The 16,970-nt window shown below is 44.3% G+C and overlaps 1 non-coding gene across 1 annotated transcript; it reads left to right on the top strand.

Annotated features, from left to right (window-relative positions):
* The first annotated feature begins 12,707 nt into the window (after positions 1–12,707).
* trnal-caa (transfer RNA leucine (anticodon CAA)) lies at positions 12,708–12,818 on the top strand. The gene is made up of 2 exons: positions 12,708–12,745; positions 12,773–12,818. It is a non-coding gene; the product is annotated as a tRNA-Leu (tRNA).
* Positions 12,819–16,970: the final 4,152 nt, after the last annotated feature.

The raw sequence follows: 16,970 nt of genomic DNA, 5'->3' as shown, positions 1-16,970 counted from the left end.
TAGAATAAGTGATTTATGAGCAATCTAATTTCTTGTTCATTTAAAACAGTGAAATGTCAGCTGTAAAAGATTGCACCAGAAACAGCACTCTCTCTGCCTGTCATAGACGTTCAGGAAAGGCTGAATGAAGTCATGTCAAGTACAATAATTCGGAGATCAATAATAACAGTTGTAGGACAGTATATAAGGAGGATAAGGATTTTGAAGTTGACTCGAAATCTGATAGGTAACCAGTGCAAGGACTTGAAAACAGGTGTAATGCATCCCTGATAGGATTCTTGCTGTCATATTCTGAACATATTGAAGATTGCTCAGTGTGGATTTAATTTCCTCAGTGAACAGGATGTGCATTTATTAATTCTAGAAAAAAACTAGATTTCTCTAGTTCTTAGTTTCTCTAGTTCCCTTTAAAATAAACTATTATTCCACAATGCAGAGTATTACATGGCCAGTATTTACACATGATATTTGTGATTTAAAGAAATTAACACAAGCAGCTTTTGGAGATTTAAGTGTTGGCTGAGTTATTGCAGGATAAAAGACTAGAGATGTTGGCAAGAAGAAGATAGTTTGGGGAAAGCTGAGGAATACACTTATAACAAGAACACTTCCTAATGGGGTTAGGCATACTTTTGATGAAGATGATGAAGTTAACAGACTATATGTTTACATAGATACTGAAATAAGGATTGTATTTTAGATTATGTGTAGTTGCTGGCATTGAACTGTGTGTTGGATGCACATGAATTGAAGGAATGGGCAAACATAGCTGATGCGGATCCACAGAGCCAGCATATTAAGATGTTTATAATTAGAGGCAATTTGTTTAAATAACTAGGTATGGATACTGATGTGCAAGAGAGGTGGAAAGGCTGTTTCCTTAAGATATAAAATATTTTAATAAAATAATAAAATATTTTATTCTCAGTGAGATGCTGCCATTTCATAGTGGGTTTCTAACACTGTGTATAGTTCCATCCACACAGTGCCTTTACTTCCATTTCTAATCTCTTTATCCAGTACAGAGGATTTGGAGCCTATCCCAGTAAGCGACGGACACAAGGCAGAATACACCCTGGACATAGCGCCAGTCCATCACAGGACAGACAGACACAAACACACACACACCAAGGCCAGTTTAAATCTAACCTCAGAACCTTTCTTTTCAGAAGACTTAGTGTCTGTATCTGCTTCATTTTCTAATTTTGGTAGCACCTCTAACTGCTTGTCTTTCTTATATGCATTTACTTTGTAATCTGTGGTCCTTTTATCTGTTTTTACATCTACTGTATTGCTTTGAGATGCCACCTTTAATGGTGATATATCAAATAAAGTTTTTTATTATTGTTATAGGGAAACATGATCAGATTGTCCCTGGTTCAGAAAAAAAGATCTAAAGTATACTAGTTTGTCACTCTTCTAATTCCCTTTGCTAAATGACTTTTCATACTAATCTGATCAATCTAACTGCCAGTTTTCTGTGCTTTCTCTATCCTGCTAGATTTGCAATTATTCTGAAAATTTTCATCTTGAAATAACTCATTTCTAAATACCTTTTTCACTGTTAACATCTTGCAGCAACTCTGCGACAAAATATACACTCTGACAGTTCATCCTGCTACCAACATTAAATAGAACAAATCTTAAGATTTCTATATTTATGTCTTTATTTAGTGGTTTCATTAGTGACAAAGGCTAAACTTTCTTGGAAAAATGTCTTTTATGTGTTGTGGAAAAAACTGACTTGCTTTAACAAAATATGTTTACAAATCCTTTCACCTGGCATTTTCGTAGTTAGAAATTATGGAACGCTCTGTTAAAAGCAAGGGAGTTTTTATGTCCGTTGCAGTTCTTTTGCAACATGAATATAATTATATCGTTATTAATTTCTTGAGATACGCGATTCCATATTATATTCCCTTTTAATCAAATTCTAAAAGTATGCTTGTTGACTCCGGTATCGTGTTAGTTAAAGACTTCGATGCTTAAAATGTTTAGGGAGAAATGGAATACTGGTGTGTATTTTTTTCTTTAAAGTACCAAGACCAGCCATATACTGTATGTTTATGTTCCAAAATTAATATCGTTTATGGCCTTCACACGCGTTGCAGTATGCTCCTATTCTTTTTATGCTCAGGCACTAAGTAAAAGGAGATGCTTCATATTGCTTGACTAATTTTAAAAACTAAGTTAGAAATGCAGACGCTCCCTCGGTGCGCTGCTCTGGTGCGCCGGCTCTTACACAGTGCCTGTCTGCCGTAAGCGTTACAATATACATACCCAACACTGCTTGTACCCATCTGTCATGCAAATAAAACACCTTGAATTGAATTGAATTGAGGGGAGAAGGGGGGGATACTAAAGCCAATACTGGCTCAATGGGCTTTGACGTGCTAATGCGTTGGTTTAACAGTCCGGGTGTGGCAGGCTTCCAATGTCAACTCGACTCGATTGGAAGACAATGAACGTATTTTAGCCCTAAATGAATTAATAGCAAACATGTTTTACATAAAATACATTTTTCCAAGAAAGTTTATAATAATACGATCTATAGTTGAAATCTGAGCCTACTTTAAAAATAAAGGAAAAGCATTTTCAGAGAGCAATCACGCTGTGTTTATGTAGAAAAAGCGATTAGGTTTATGAGCAATCTAATTACCTAATCGCTTAAAACGCTATATAAAATAAAGTTTATTTAGAGATGAATGATCAATGTGGTAGTTTAAATAATGTGAGTCAGGAAACTAACACAGCGCCACCGGATTTAATAACGCAATAAAAACGCTATAAAATAATGTGACACAGTACAGCACAGTACAATAATACTGACCATGACTTTAGAAGCATAAATTACCTTACACTCAATTTAAACACAAGCTGTCTTTCTGTATGAACCTCTAAGCTGGTTCATACAGAAAATGTAGAAATGCATTAGCCTGATTATGATTAAAAACACATAATTAAACACGCGTTTGCGATTTAAATCAGAACACGATTTAAATCAATATAAATGTTTATATTGTAACGCATACTGTCCAGCCTCCATTTCTCTATAAAAATTTACTGTTGCACACACACACACAATAGAAGCGGGAACCGCTGTCAGAAGGGAAGATATGTTCAAAATATCGCAAATATCGATCATGTTGCGATATTTTGAAATATAAAAGTCAACTGATTGTCCATAATATCGCTTACCTATTTTTTCGAAGAAATGTTTGTTAAAATAAAAGTTCAGCACCAGCTGGATTTGAACACACAACCTACTAGTTGGTAGTCACGCACCTAGACCAGTAGGCTACAAGAGAGCTTGCATGATCAGGCAGGCGAAACAGCCCTACACAGCCCTGCCGCAGTACACGGATATAATCATACCGTTATTAAATTCTTTAGATACGCGATTCCATATTATATTCCCTTTTAATCAAATTCTAAAAGTATGCTTGTTGACTCCGGTATCACGTTAGTTAAAGACTTCGAAGCTTACAATGTTTAGGGAGAAATGGAATACCGGTGTGTATTTTTTTCTTTAAAGTACCAAGACCAGCTATATACTGTATGTTTACGTTCCAAAATTAATATCGTTTATGGCCTTCACACGCGTTACAGTATGCTCCTATTCTTTTTATGCTCAGCTACTAAGATTTCCCTTCAGTGGTAAAATTCAATATCTACAACGGGCACAGTAAAGACGTTTACAGTAAGTCTTTCTACGACAGACCAACGGACCACGAGTGCCCCTGTCGGTCAACCAATCACGCACCGCGGTATCCCGTGTCATCATACCTGCGGTATCTGTACCGCGGTGTCTGTGCCGCGCACTTTGAATGGCTGCATCTGTACAGTCTGTCACTACCCTCCGGCATCTCTGACACCTGCCTTCTTGGGGCAGTCAGGGTGAGAGTGCCAGTAGCAAACAAACCTACCAGAAATAGCAAATGCACAACAGTGGCGGCAGCAATCACTCCTCCCAAAAGTCTTTTAGGGTGGCTGATCCCAGTCATCTCCTTCTGAGTGACTGTTGCCTTTCTAAGCTGGCGCAGCGTGTACATGGTGTCTTTCTCAGTATGCCATGTGGCATCTTGGGCACCAACATCCTGGAAATCTGGGGAGATCTGACACAGCTGCTGATGCTGCTCCTCCATTTCCAGGGCATCTGCTTTTTCGATTTGTTCATGCCTGTGCTCTAGGAACCCTGCAGGGGGCGGTGCAGCGGTGGAGCATGCCTGACCCCCGGCTGAGTGGTCATCTGGAGCACCTGAGTGGTCTGGAATTGTTACCCCATTCTCACTGTTCAGGTCCACCCTGCACACTTCCTGATTGAGGAATCCCTCTATCGGCATGTTTACAGTCGTTCGCTGGGGGCCGGTGTAGAACACCTGCTCGCTCCCCCCTTCCCTCGCTAGGGGTTCAGGGAGCTGCCCCAGCACTGGGATAGCCAGTTCACAGTCTTCGAACTCGCTATCACCCACCAGGCCCATGTCAGTGCAGGCGGGGATTCTGACACCCCACTTTTCCGTGTTCTGCACTGGCAGGCGGGTGGCTTGACCATCCAGCTCCAGTCAGGCTGAACCACTGTTGGTCAGACTCAGACTGACAGACTGAGCTGGTGGCTGTAGGAAAACCGGCCTGGCTTTCATTCCCTGTCCCTTCTGGGGGACTGGGTGTGTTGGAAACCCTGCCGTTGAGGCAGGAAAATCAGGTCAGTCTCACTCACTACCTGGTAGTTGTGAGAAATAATGTTACCTGACTGCAGGTTCCCTGTGTCACAGCAGAGGGAATCGGCATCTGGGATCAGGTGTGTGAATGTTGCACCAGGGGCACCTGGTGGTGGCCCTGTGACAGCTGCTCAAGCAGATCCTCACTGATAGAGGACCTCTCAGGGCTAAGGGTGAGGGCTACATCACCAACCTGCTCTCCTGCCATCTGGATCCCTTCCACCACTGCAGGGTGGTGGTCCTGACCCCTCTTGGGTGCCAGGGTGCACAGGGAAACCTCCTTTTCATCGCCAGGTGGGGAGATCTGCTCCTCTTTAGGGATGTAAAAGGGGTGTGCTTTACCTGGTGGATCAGGCGGCTGCTTGGAGCACCGCTCCTGTGGCATGGAGGCTGTTGTGACCTCAGCCGGGACATGACTTCCCTGTATATCCGGGGAACAAGAAAATATTTTTATTTCTTGTCCAGAGGGAACAGAAGGAATCTCCACATAGGCTTCTGTGTTCGGTGGGCACTGTGTGAGCACAGTCTGCCTCTTGGCCCCCCTTTCCTTCTGTACAGAAGGCTTAGGAGCCTTGACCTGTTTCCATACCTTGCCTTTCTGGTGATCCACCAAAGGTTCATCTCTGAGTCGCATGCCCTTTTCTTTTTCTACCCGTTTGAGCTTGCTGTATGACATCAAACACCTTTCAACCTCAGTGTCAATCAATGTCTCACTGTGTAAGACATCTCACATGGCAGCCTTGAGGTAAAAGCTTCCTGCTTTTCCTCTCTGTTTTACTGCCTGCTCTGTGACTTCAGGGGTGGAGTCAGCATTCGCTTGGGAGTGGCTGACCTCATCCAGGCAGGAACCCTTCCACTCAATCAGATAGACTGAGGGAGGGAGAGGGGGTGGGTCTCCGCCTCCTCCAGTGGAGAGTATCAGCTCATTCACGCTTCCGGCAGCCTTGGGGAGCGGTTGTCTCTGTCCTAATAAAACTTGTTCAAGCCTGGCTAGGCGGGCGGTTACTGAATCCTTTTGTTCAGCTTTATCTAGCCCTTTCCCTTCCCCGGTGTTCTCATGGAACTTAGGACGCTGGGTGTGGTCCTGTGTGCCTGCTTTGGAACGGGGCTTAGCCAGCTCAGGAGCCTGTGCTCCTTCGAGCAGGGGGGAATTAACCCTGCTGGCTCTGACGGCGAACACAGTCGCTTTAGCAGCTTTTTGCTCAAAGCGACTTTGGACATCATACTCCCAGGCTTTCTGCACAAATCTCTTAATATCAGTCATTTTCATGGTCTGTGCATCTGTATGCATTAAGATCATCTTTCTGACTGACGGGTGGAGATTCGCAATGAATAAACCCTTGAAATGTGTGTTCTCTTCGCAACCCTCATCATTTCGCCCTGCAAAATAAGTTCGTCTAAGTCTCTCGTAATATTCCCGAGGGGACTCTGCTCTCTCGTGCTTAATGTTAAGGGCGGCGGCTATCGCGGCAGTCGGGTCAATAAACGCACTGTATTCTCGGATAAGTGCTTGACACAGCTCTTCAAAGTCATCACAGACTTTCTTCATCTGCCTAGCCATCCACTCATGTACAGCTCTGCTGCTAGTTTTCCTGACCAGAAACACTTTCTCCTGTTCTGTGGCATTTGGCAGGAACTGCAGGTTATACCTGAGGTCTTGAATATAACTCTCGATATTATTCTCTAACACTGCAGGGTCAAATCTCTCTATGTCCTTCGCTAGCTCTCTCAGAGAATGGAGATTTATTCTCCTAGCTTCTCCGCTGACGGAGATATGACGGAGATCGTGGTCAGACCTGTCGCTGCTAGAGAGAGTGCTTAATAGCGACTCGAATTCAGACCTTTTAGAAACCATCGTTAAACTTAAAGAGTATTACTTTTAAGTACGAAATCACAGTTTTACCACAGAAAACCACAAGATCAAGTATGCAATCAACCCGGTAGATTGCAAAAGATCACAAAACAATCAAGCACTGCTTAAAGAGCAAGGGGAACTTTTTTCCTTTCAGCTTTCAGCACACTGTATTGTCGTGTATGAAACCCGCGGCGTTTTATATTGAATTATTCCGCTTGGTTGACTCATTTCAGTCTTGCCACGCCCACCCAGGGACGCCAAATATGTAACGTTGCCATAGCCAAAATGTAAATGTAGTGGCTCTCTGAAGGCACCAGTTCTGTAGGGTTTGGGCATTTACTGTGACAATTATTAATTGTAGCAGTAAATCACAAAGTTAATTCTTTTGATGGCTTTAGAATCCAACCATGCGACATAACTCAAACAACGCACACACACAGGTACTAATACACGAGGATACATTTATTAATACATAGAATATGCATATAAACCTAACAGATCTTATCGAGAGGGTTATCAGAATACAAAAGGTATATATTCAATCAGTTACGAAGAGTTACATATATCAAGAGGACATACGTTCAGTATATCATTCATTAAGACCGTTTCATAAATGAACTTGCTTATAACTTCTACATTAGATACTCAAAACAAGTACATAACTCTTAGGAATTAAATTGATATCAACTGGTTGGGATAGCAATTGAATTCTCGAGCTGTAATGCATTGAAGTTGAATATTCATCCAATCTCTGGGGATTCAGATCTCCTGCGGGCTCAAAGAAAGAGTTGCAGGCTGTTGCTGTCCAATCCGCGCTCTCTGGCTGTGTGCCAGGCTGTGCTGTGCAGCTTGCGACGGTGCGCTGCTTATGCTCACTGACCGGCTAGTTAGTGTTGGCTTTAACTAGCAAAGTTTGTGCACAGGAGAAAAGATGACTGTGGGTCCCAGCAAGTCAGGAAGAGGACCGGTTCGTTCCTGATGAAGAGCTAGTTCTGAATAGTGATTCAGCTTTCCACAGTTCCGACCTGTTCACGAGGCCTGCTGCTGATGCTAACCTCGGGTGGATCCTCTGGTTACTCTCTGGCAACCTCCGCTCTAGACTCTTAGAACAAAGGAAAGTTCTGGCACTCGGACACACTGGCCGTTCGGTGGTTGTCCGGGCTGAGTCTCAGGATGGTCAGGAGGCGCGCTGCGAGAATGTCCTGCCCTTGGGAGCCTTCTGCTCCTGGACTGTCCTGCCCTGGAATTCTCCTTTGAATTCCCTTTAGAAAAGTCAACAGAAGTCTCCACTGAATCTCCTGAATCTCTCAGGCTCTCTGTGTTGCCTGTTTTTACCTGGAGGAACTTCAGCTCGTTGATTGGCTGAAAGTTCCATGGGCATCAGAGTCCCACGTGGGTTACTCGGCCCTACCAGTCCCTGATTGGTTGATCAAGGTGAGATATGAGTCACTTACTCCTGACACCTAGGAATGCAGTCCAGATGTCCATCTGGCACTCCCTAGACAGATAGGCGCCAATGGATGACCATTGATCATGATAGCCAGGCTTAGCTAAGTGCATCCCCCTTTGGGAGCTGTCCTAGGAAACCTTATCAAAGGAAACCTTAAATCAGCCTGCATGAATAGTTTCTCTGTGGCTGCACCACAGAGATGAACATAGAGATGAGGCCTAATTTGGGAAAGCTCAGAAACACTTAATTCTGCCTTATTAATAAGCCTCGCCGCTACAGAGGCGAACGTGATAACCACTACACTACGGAAACGGTGGCAATCCCTGCCCAGCAGTGCTGAGCTTCGCCAATGCGATTCAGCTGCTTCCAGTGCCTTTATTGGAGTGCGCTAAAGGACCGTGCTCTCTCTGCAGAGACCAGCACGCCTGTCATGGACGGAGCAGGAAAGGCGGCGCCACATTCTACAGCCCTCTCCACGCAATCGACGAAATCGGGCCACTGAAGTGGAGAAAATCGCCTCTCCAGAAAGTGCAAATATCATCTTTGAGAGTATAAATCCTATTGCCGGAGGTCAGCCCTGTCTACCAGAGTAACCCTCCCACCTCCTGCAGCGATGATCAGCTCGTCTCACACGCGAGAAGTCTTCGGTTGGAAACAAGCGCCCCCTCTTCTCGCGCGTTTTGCACGTTCGAGTGGTTTTAATGCGGCTCCTTCGTACACGGTACTAAACTTTTGGAAAGCAGGAGGCAAAACTGACACGTTCCCCTACCGGGAGTCGAACCCGGGCCACCTGGGTGAAAACCAGGAATCCTAACCGCTAGACCATATGGGAGCACACAACCCCACTGTTCCGGGCATCATGCAAGCAAACTACATAAATATGAGAAAACACGCAAGAGAGTTGTCACTCAGAGTGTCGAAGGGTCGATGTATACTGGGGCTCAGTTGAAATGCAACGTCAGGACTTTTCCGAATTAGGTCACACGAAGAGAGCACAGCCTTTTCCGCCCTGCCATGTGTGTATCAGTAACTCGCCGTGATCGTATAGTGGTCAGTACTTTGCGTTGTGGCCGCAACAACCCCGGTTCGAATCCGGGTCATGGCAGAATAGGGGCGTCTGCTTTTACTACTTGCGCGAATGAAGGCAAAAAAAAGCCAATCGATGTGAACGAACGGCGCTTTACAGAGGAGTACTGCCTGACTGGATCGTTGATGAACGACAGAGGCCACTCCGACCTCTTCTCGGTTTTCTTCAATGACTTACTAAGGATCTTCTTCACATTCGCCCATGCAGGGGAAGCCAGTTACACCAAAGCAAACGCAGGAAAGTGCATTTCAAGCAGAGACCAGGAAGGACCTGTTTACACCGAGAGTGGTCGGAGTATGGAACAATACGCCCAGCCCTGTTGCTGGAGCCGATTCTTGATGAGATCTTGGGCTCACAAAGAGGCCCCCGCTGGATGCTAATCTTTCTGTTGTTCTTGCAGGTCCTGTGCTGCTTTTGAGCCGACAAAGCTCGTCTTGCTCTGTCGGCACAGCCCAATTGCAAATGATCGGCTCCGCGTACAGAAGGAATGTGCGTTTGGCGCAAGAGTGCATGAAGGCACCGGAAATACATTGGGATCGAACCAGGGACCTCATAATCTTCAGTCTAACGCTGTCCCAACTGACCTTTTTTCGGCTGCGCGCGCAGCCCACAGCCACCTGCTCCAGCCTTCCTGTGTTGCGGCATGAGCACACCAGGAGGAGCGGGAGAGTGTTGCGGGAACGTCACTCAGAAGGAAAGCCACCCAGCTGCGCCCTCTGAGCTCTGTCCAGCGCAACTTCCTCGCATGGACTCCTGCCTGCGACGGGCAGGAAACAATTAGCAAGAACAGAACAACACCCCACGGGTGTCTCATGACCACACCTTAGGTTGTGACACGTGCAGGTGTGAGGGGTTGCCGGGCCACTTTGGACCAGAGCTTGGGCGGAGGGGGGGCGGGAAAGCAGACAAAGAGGTGACACCTCAAGGTCTGCACGATCATAGCTCTCCGCCGCCCCAGGCTTCCGCTCGACAAGCTACTGGACACACCTGTCCCTCCTCACACAGATCGTGGAAAAGCCCCCGAGTGGACACGATGCACAGACAGAGCATGGGGAGCCGCCGCCTGCGACATGGCTCCAGGCAGGACTCCACTCCGCACCTAGTGATACATGCAAGACATCTGTAAACGAAGATGTAATTACAATAAAATTGGCAATTAACAGAAAACCACAATTTGTATAATATTATTCCTCGATATCGATGATCAGTTGAAGGATTTGAAGAAACTATCAAAGAAACAGCAGCAATAGCAGATGATTTTGGTTTTGAACCCATCTTTACACCTCAATAATCCATTTGTCATCGAAAAAAGGAAAAGACAGGCATGTTTTGAGTTTCATAATGATTCTCTTCTCAATCGAAAAGAAAAGTATAAATTTGATTGCTTCAGTAGAATTCTGGATTTTCTTACGAAAATTCTACAAAGTATTGTTAGGGTCTATATTTAGCGTTTGGTAGCGATAACACTGCTGATACTGATTGAGTAGAAATCTATGATGTATTGACCGCTTAATCTGAAGCGAGAAGTCCTAGAACGCCGCCTATGAAGTGTTAGGATTCATCCCAGGAAATACTCTTTGTTTTCCACCCAAAATGCTGCTATTGTATTACACATTATGTGAACATTACCAGTTTTGGTAGCTCCTGGGTGTGATTTGAACTGAAACTAATTACAAAATTATTTAAGATGAACCATGTACAAAAATTGTAAATCAGGACTAATATTAATATCAACTGAAATAACTACAGAAGAAAAGATTTAACCGAAATATTAAGAAGACTATACAAGCCTAAAAAGTAGAACAATTCAATTCATATAACTTTTGTTTTTTATTTTTTGAGAAATGGGGTCACACACCTGAAAACACTAACATTTCTCTCTGTTAAGTATGTGAATAACAGTTTAACCCAAAATGTTTGTAATTGTGATTTTGTTAAAATGCAATAAATCGTCTATCAGCAGTAAGAAATTATTAAGAAAGTAAGAAATTGTTTTATTTCACAAACTGTAAGACGTGAAGAGAGTTTACAGTTCGTATCCTTCACTTTGTCTCTTAACTTAAGCGTTCAGGATCCAAGCCCGTGTGTGGATGGTTGTGTTTCTTGAATCTCTTGTAATCATCAAAAGTCATTGTTTAGTCCTTCAGTTTTTTCTCAAGTTGTACCATGGATATTTCATACGATCCATACTTTTCATGCTCTTTTGAATTTTCCTTCACTTATGGAAAAAGTTCAAGGTGTTCTTGTCGCTGTGCTCCACATCTAGACGCGCGCACTTGCAACAGTACATGACATGCAGTGAGGAGTTCGTGCAGCTTTCAGCTCAGTGCGGAGTGCAGAAGGAGGACTCACTCGCTGAACGATCTCTCAAGAAATCCCGGGTGAGATTCAACAGATGGCTTCTTCAACAGCCACGACAAGTCTGAAGACTTTCTCTGAATTTCCTGAATATGACGTTAAATTAGTTCAAATAATTTGGTAGTTAACACAACTAAATGCTTTGGATGTATATTTAAAACAGCAGAGCAAGACTTCAGGTACTTTGAGTATGCATTAAGTTAATTGTGTAAACCTGGATCTATATGAAGAATAAGAGTTCTCTTCTTCACAATATCTTTTTATATTTGTTTATTGAATATATCAATTGAGTATATCTGTTTTATTTTTGAATGGTACGGGACTGTACACTGGTGGTTACCAGGGGAAAATGGGGTTATTGAGCCATTTGACATTCAGGGATTATATGTTGTGTGGGCGAATGTAATCGTGTGCGAAAGTAAAAAAAATCCACTTCGATGATCAAAGAATAAATTGGGTGGATGAATGTAACTGTGCTCTAACAATCCTCTTAGCGTTACAGATGCAGCCCCTGAAAGTGTATTCGACTTACCTGTATAGCACTGCTGACACAAATGTAGCCTCTACATCAGACAGAAAAGGCAATGTGTTCGCTTAATCGTGTGAAGGATCTCCTTGTGAATCTGTCTCATTCATCAATGGAAATAGAAGCCATTAGAATATGATACATGTTCACCTTCAACCCCGCAGCTGCCGGACGTGCTTGTTTTGGGACTATTTGCAATGAGTATCGCATTAGTAGATATGTGTCCTTAAAAATGTAAGGTACATTCAGTTATATACAAACGGGACAGAGATAAAGTAATAATCCTATTTTAACGTGTCCTGCATTTTAACTTACTGAACAGATAAATTGAAATGTTCTGATTCAGAGCCCCTGCAGTTCGTCCAAATTAGAACCACAACAATACTCCTGAGTCCTGAACACCACACTGAGCACACGTTCAGCTGGGCTCTGACTTTGTTCAACACGATGTCTTGTTGCGGTTGATCTCAGAGCTGGAGATGATCTCCATATTCTACCACACTAACTAGTCCTAAACATAGTACACGGTACACACTTTTTTAAAAACAATTTAAAATATTACACAAAGGTTGTAAAGCACACTCTGAATCGATCCGAATATTTGATTTCCGCGATCCGTTTAGGCAACAACAGGCAACGTGGCGCTTCTCCAGCAAAGCATTTCTCACTTTTGTGAACTACTGGTGCTTTTAACAGACTAACTTACGCAGCTCGTCACGATGGCCGAGTGGTCTAAGGCGCCAGACTCAAGGACTCCTGTCTTTCCATTGGTGGGGTGTTCTGGTCTCTGAATAGAGGCGTGGGTTCAAATCCCACTCCTGACAGTTAGTACCTTTTCCCTGTCTTGCATTCTTCCCATCTTGTTGTGCTCACTGACAATGACAGGAAGAGGAAAATGGAGAAACTGGTTTGGGGGCACATGATCTGCAGGGAAATCCTTGGTGAACACTTACACATTATTAGCAGAAAGGCTAACAGGCTTCGATTTCTGCCTTAAGAACTGTTTGGGCTGCCTGTAATCGAGTAAAGATTTAAGGCCAAGCTATGCATTCAAAGGTGAAAGACCGAAATATAAATCCAGAAGATGATTTATTAAAACATATTGTTTTCCATGCGGTTTCTCCTTTATTTAATTAAATGTGGCATTGTGAAATCAACCTGTAGCCCTGCATACCCTGCATACCTCGTGATGCACCCTACTGATAGTGCTCTTTCCTTTATAGCATTTATTCCTTTCCTCTCCTACCAGCCTTTACAAGCCACCCAGTTTTCTCTGAGCCAGTGTGAGGTATGAGGCAGTCGAGGCTAATGCAGCCGAGCGCTCTAAAGAGCTGGATTAAAGCTTCATTCTCTTTGGGGGCGTGGGTTGGAATCCCACTGCTGCCAAATATCTCCAACTACAGTATCTCTGTGTTAAGAAGCACTTGTTTTTTTTGTTGTTATTTCCCTGCAGTTTAAACCAATTTCAGACCAATAAATTAAACAACCACGCTGTTCTTACGGCACAAAATTGTCTGGCAAAAAATAACATGACACCTCCTTTAAAACACACATTTTCTGTGGAGGGAACAGGATAACTCGTGCCATTCAACCTTAGAGCGTGATGTCATTTTCTCATGCTCATTTTTAGATGCTTGTCATCAAATCTATGATCCTTATGAGTGCGCTCACCCTCCATTAAGGTAGCACACATATAACGTGCCACATTTTTAGAGAATTGCATTAAATACAGGTCAGAAGAACGCGACAAAATGTCCGCTAGGCAGTTCAGCCATGTCAACGGTGTTCTCTGTTGTTTAGGTGTAGAGTGCCAGCTATTGAAACCAGGAACCACACAGTTTCAGGCGTCAAAAAGACTTTCCTAAAACCCTAATCCTCTCCTTGCTCTGATGATGGCATTCAGATATTTCCTGCAACAAAGCCAGGATACAGTCTTCAACAACACATGTGAAAAGCTTGTTCCCTACCCCTGCAATCCTTTTCAAAGAAGGACTATGTGTGCTCAGTGTTAAATGCACTGTTTATTATTAAAAATAATGATAAACTTTACTTTATATAGTGCCTTTAAAGGTGGCTTCTCAAAGCACTTTGCAGAATGACAACAATAAAATAAAAAATACACAAGATAAGCAGGATGAGGATACACAGTTAGAGGTAGATGGTGGTACTAAATACAGTAGAAGTAACCTTCAACTGTAAATACAGTTGAAGGAGTTTAGAGAAGGTGACTCTCTGATATCCTTGGGGATATAGTTCCAGAGTTTGGGGGAATAAGTGGAGATGGCCCTGTCACCCGTAGAGTGTAGACGAGCTTGGGGCACAGATAGGAGACCATAATTAGAAGAGTGAAGGTTGGGACGTTGGGGAGTAGGGCAATAACAGCTCAGACAGGTACTGAGGTGCCAAGCCATGGAGAGCCTTATAGGTGAGCATGAGGGTTTTGAAGTCAACTTGACAGGAAGCCAGTGCAAGGACTACAGGATAGGAATAATGTGATCACTGGCTAGGTCCAGTGCTAATTTCTCCCTTGTGGCTGCTGATTCATTTTTGACTGTCAACTCAGAAGAAGTCCTCTATTTTACTTAATCAACACCAATCCCTAGAGGATTTCAAAAGGCTGAATCAAAATGACATGTTATTCTGGTGGGACTCAAACCCACAACCTTTGAATGACTTCATTCTATGAACACCTAGATGGCGCCGTGTTAGTGGCAGCCTGCTACAGCAGCTATGTGTCTTTTTGTTGTCTTTTTGTTTCTTTCAGTTAGTTAATGCTAGTGTGTTAGTGTTTTTTCTTCATACCTTTGCCGGCAACTAGATTTGCGATCACAACATGGTGGATACTAGGAAGCTGAGATACTTTTTCTTGTTTTTTCTGATACTCGGACCTCTGTTTCTATCGGGTTGCAATGCCGATAGCTACAGAGGCATTGTCTACACGCGGGACCAGCTGATCGCGCTAGCGCGTCTGGCTCTACTCACTGGAGAGAAGCCATCGGTGCCGGAGGAGCTGAGGAGGAGAAGCTGAGGCTGTAGGGCTGGTGCAATGCGAAAGGTGAAGAGAAGGAGATTTAAACCCTACCTTCCTTCGATCATCTTGGGAAATGTGAGGTCCTTAGCGAACAAGATGGACGAACTGGGAGCATTGGTGAGGAGCCAGAGGGAGTATCGTGAATGCAGTATCATGTGTTTCACCGAGACGTGGCTGCAGGAACTTATTCCAGACTCGAACGTTACCATCGACGGCTTTCAGACGGTGCGGGCGGACAGAAACACTGAAAGCAGTAAGAGGAAAGGAGGGGGGCTCGCGGTGCTTGTCAACAACAGATGGTGTAATCCTGGACATATTTAAGGAGCACGTCTGTAACCTGGACATCGAACTGGTAGCCATAGGACTGCGTCCATACTATCTGCCGCAGGAGTTTACATGCGCCATCTTTGTTGTTGTTTACATTCCACCTACGGCAAATGCAGAGGTAGTGTGTGACGTCATAAACACAGTCACAGCCAGGCTACAAACAAAGCACCCTAGCGCTTTTATAGCTATTTCAGGGGACTTAAACCACGTATCTATTACCACCACTTTGCCTACTTTCCACCAGTTTGTTAAGTGCCCGACCAGAGAAAACAAAACACTGGACTTGTTATATGTCAATGCTAAGGATGCATATAGTTCCACAGCCCTTCCCCCCCTTGGCAGATCAGATCACAACCTTGTCTTGCTTACACCACTATACACGCCAACATTGTCCAGCGCCAACCTGCGACCATGAGGACTGTGAGGAGATGGTCTCAGGAGGCTATGGAGGATCTACGTGGTGCTTTGGAGGCCACCGACTGGGATGTGCTGTGCGAACGACATGGGGACGACATAGACAGCATGGTGGACTGTGTCACTGTCTACATTAACTTCTGCGTAGACAACACCATCCCCACCAAAGACGTAAGTAGTATAAAGCGACACCTTTCATCAAACTTGACAGGTACCATGCCCCCTTTTCCAGCCAATGGGAGTCAGCGGTGGTTGGATGTCCCGCCCCCTTGCCAGCCAATGGCGTGTTGTTATGTGTGCATGTCCCGCCCCCTCAGTACCCAATGGTGTGTCGTTAAGGGTCGGAACTCTCGCCTTCCCCCCTGGCCGGTCGGTCCAGAGCCTCAGGGTCCCAAAGCCCCAAGGCGGCGCATCCCTCGCTTTAGGTGTGTGAAAGTGTGGTTTGGAAGGGGACCATGTCTGCAGCGGGGTTGAGTGCACTCTATTATAACCCTAGGGAATCGGGTAGTTACGGCGGCGCGGGGAGTCTGGTGAGGGCCACGAGATCCCGGGATGCTTATACGCTGCACAAGCCGTGTCTCAAAAGCATCAGAGTTGTAAGCGCACACACACACACAGACTGCGTAAAGTCTCATGGAAAGAACTCGCAGGACAAACACCATGTGAAATGTGAACCGCTTTATTTCAACACTGGGTTTTCAAACACAGAAACGGCGCAGCATCACTTTTTACACAAGTTACAGACTCCAGTTTGCAAGTATGTGAAATGTGAACCGCTTTATTTCAACAGTGGGTTTTCAAACACAGAAAACAGTGCAGCATCACTTTTTACACAAGTTACAGACTCCAGTTTGCAAGTATGTGAAGTGTGAACCGCTTTATTTCAACAGTGGGTTTTCAAACACAGAAACAGCGCAGCATCACTTTTTACACAAGTTACAGACTCCAGTTTGCAAGTATGTGAAATGTGAACCGCTTTATTTCAACAGTGGGTGTTTCAAACACTGAAACAACGCAGCACACACGCGTTACCGGCTCCTGTTTGCATTCAACAATTAAATGTTGGTGTGGAAAATTAGTTCGGTACACGTAACCACCACCCCAACATTGCTGAGAAACTTTGAGGCATCTGTAAAAGCATTCATAACCCCCTTCCGCTCCCCATGTCTAAAGCCATGCGAACCACACTGGGCGATCCGATCTA

The sequence above is a fragment of the Atractosteus spatula genome, chromosome 10 (genome assembly GCF_055471065.1).
Source record: "Atractosteus spatula isolate fAtrSpa1 chromosome 10, fAtrSpa1.hap1, whole genome shotgun sequence".
In the NCBI taxonomy this organism is placed as follows: Eukaryota; Metazoa; Chordata; class Actinopteri; order Semionotiformes; family Lepisosteidae; genus Atractosteus; species Atractosteus spatula.
This window is presented reverse-complemented; position numbering and strand designations above follow the sequence as displayed.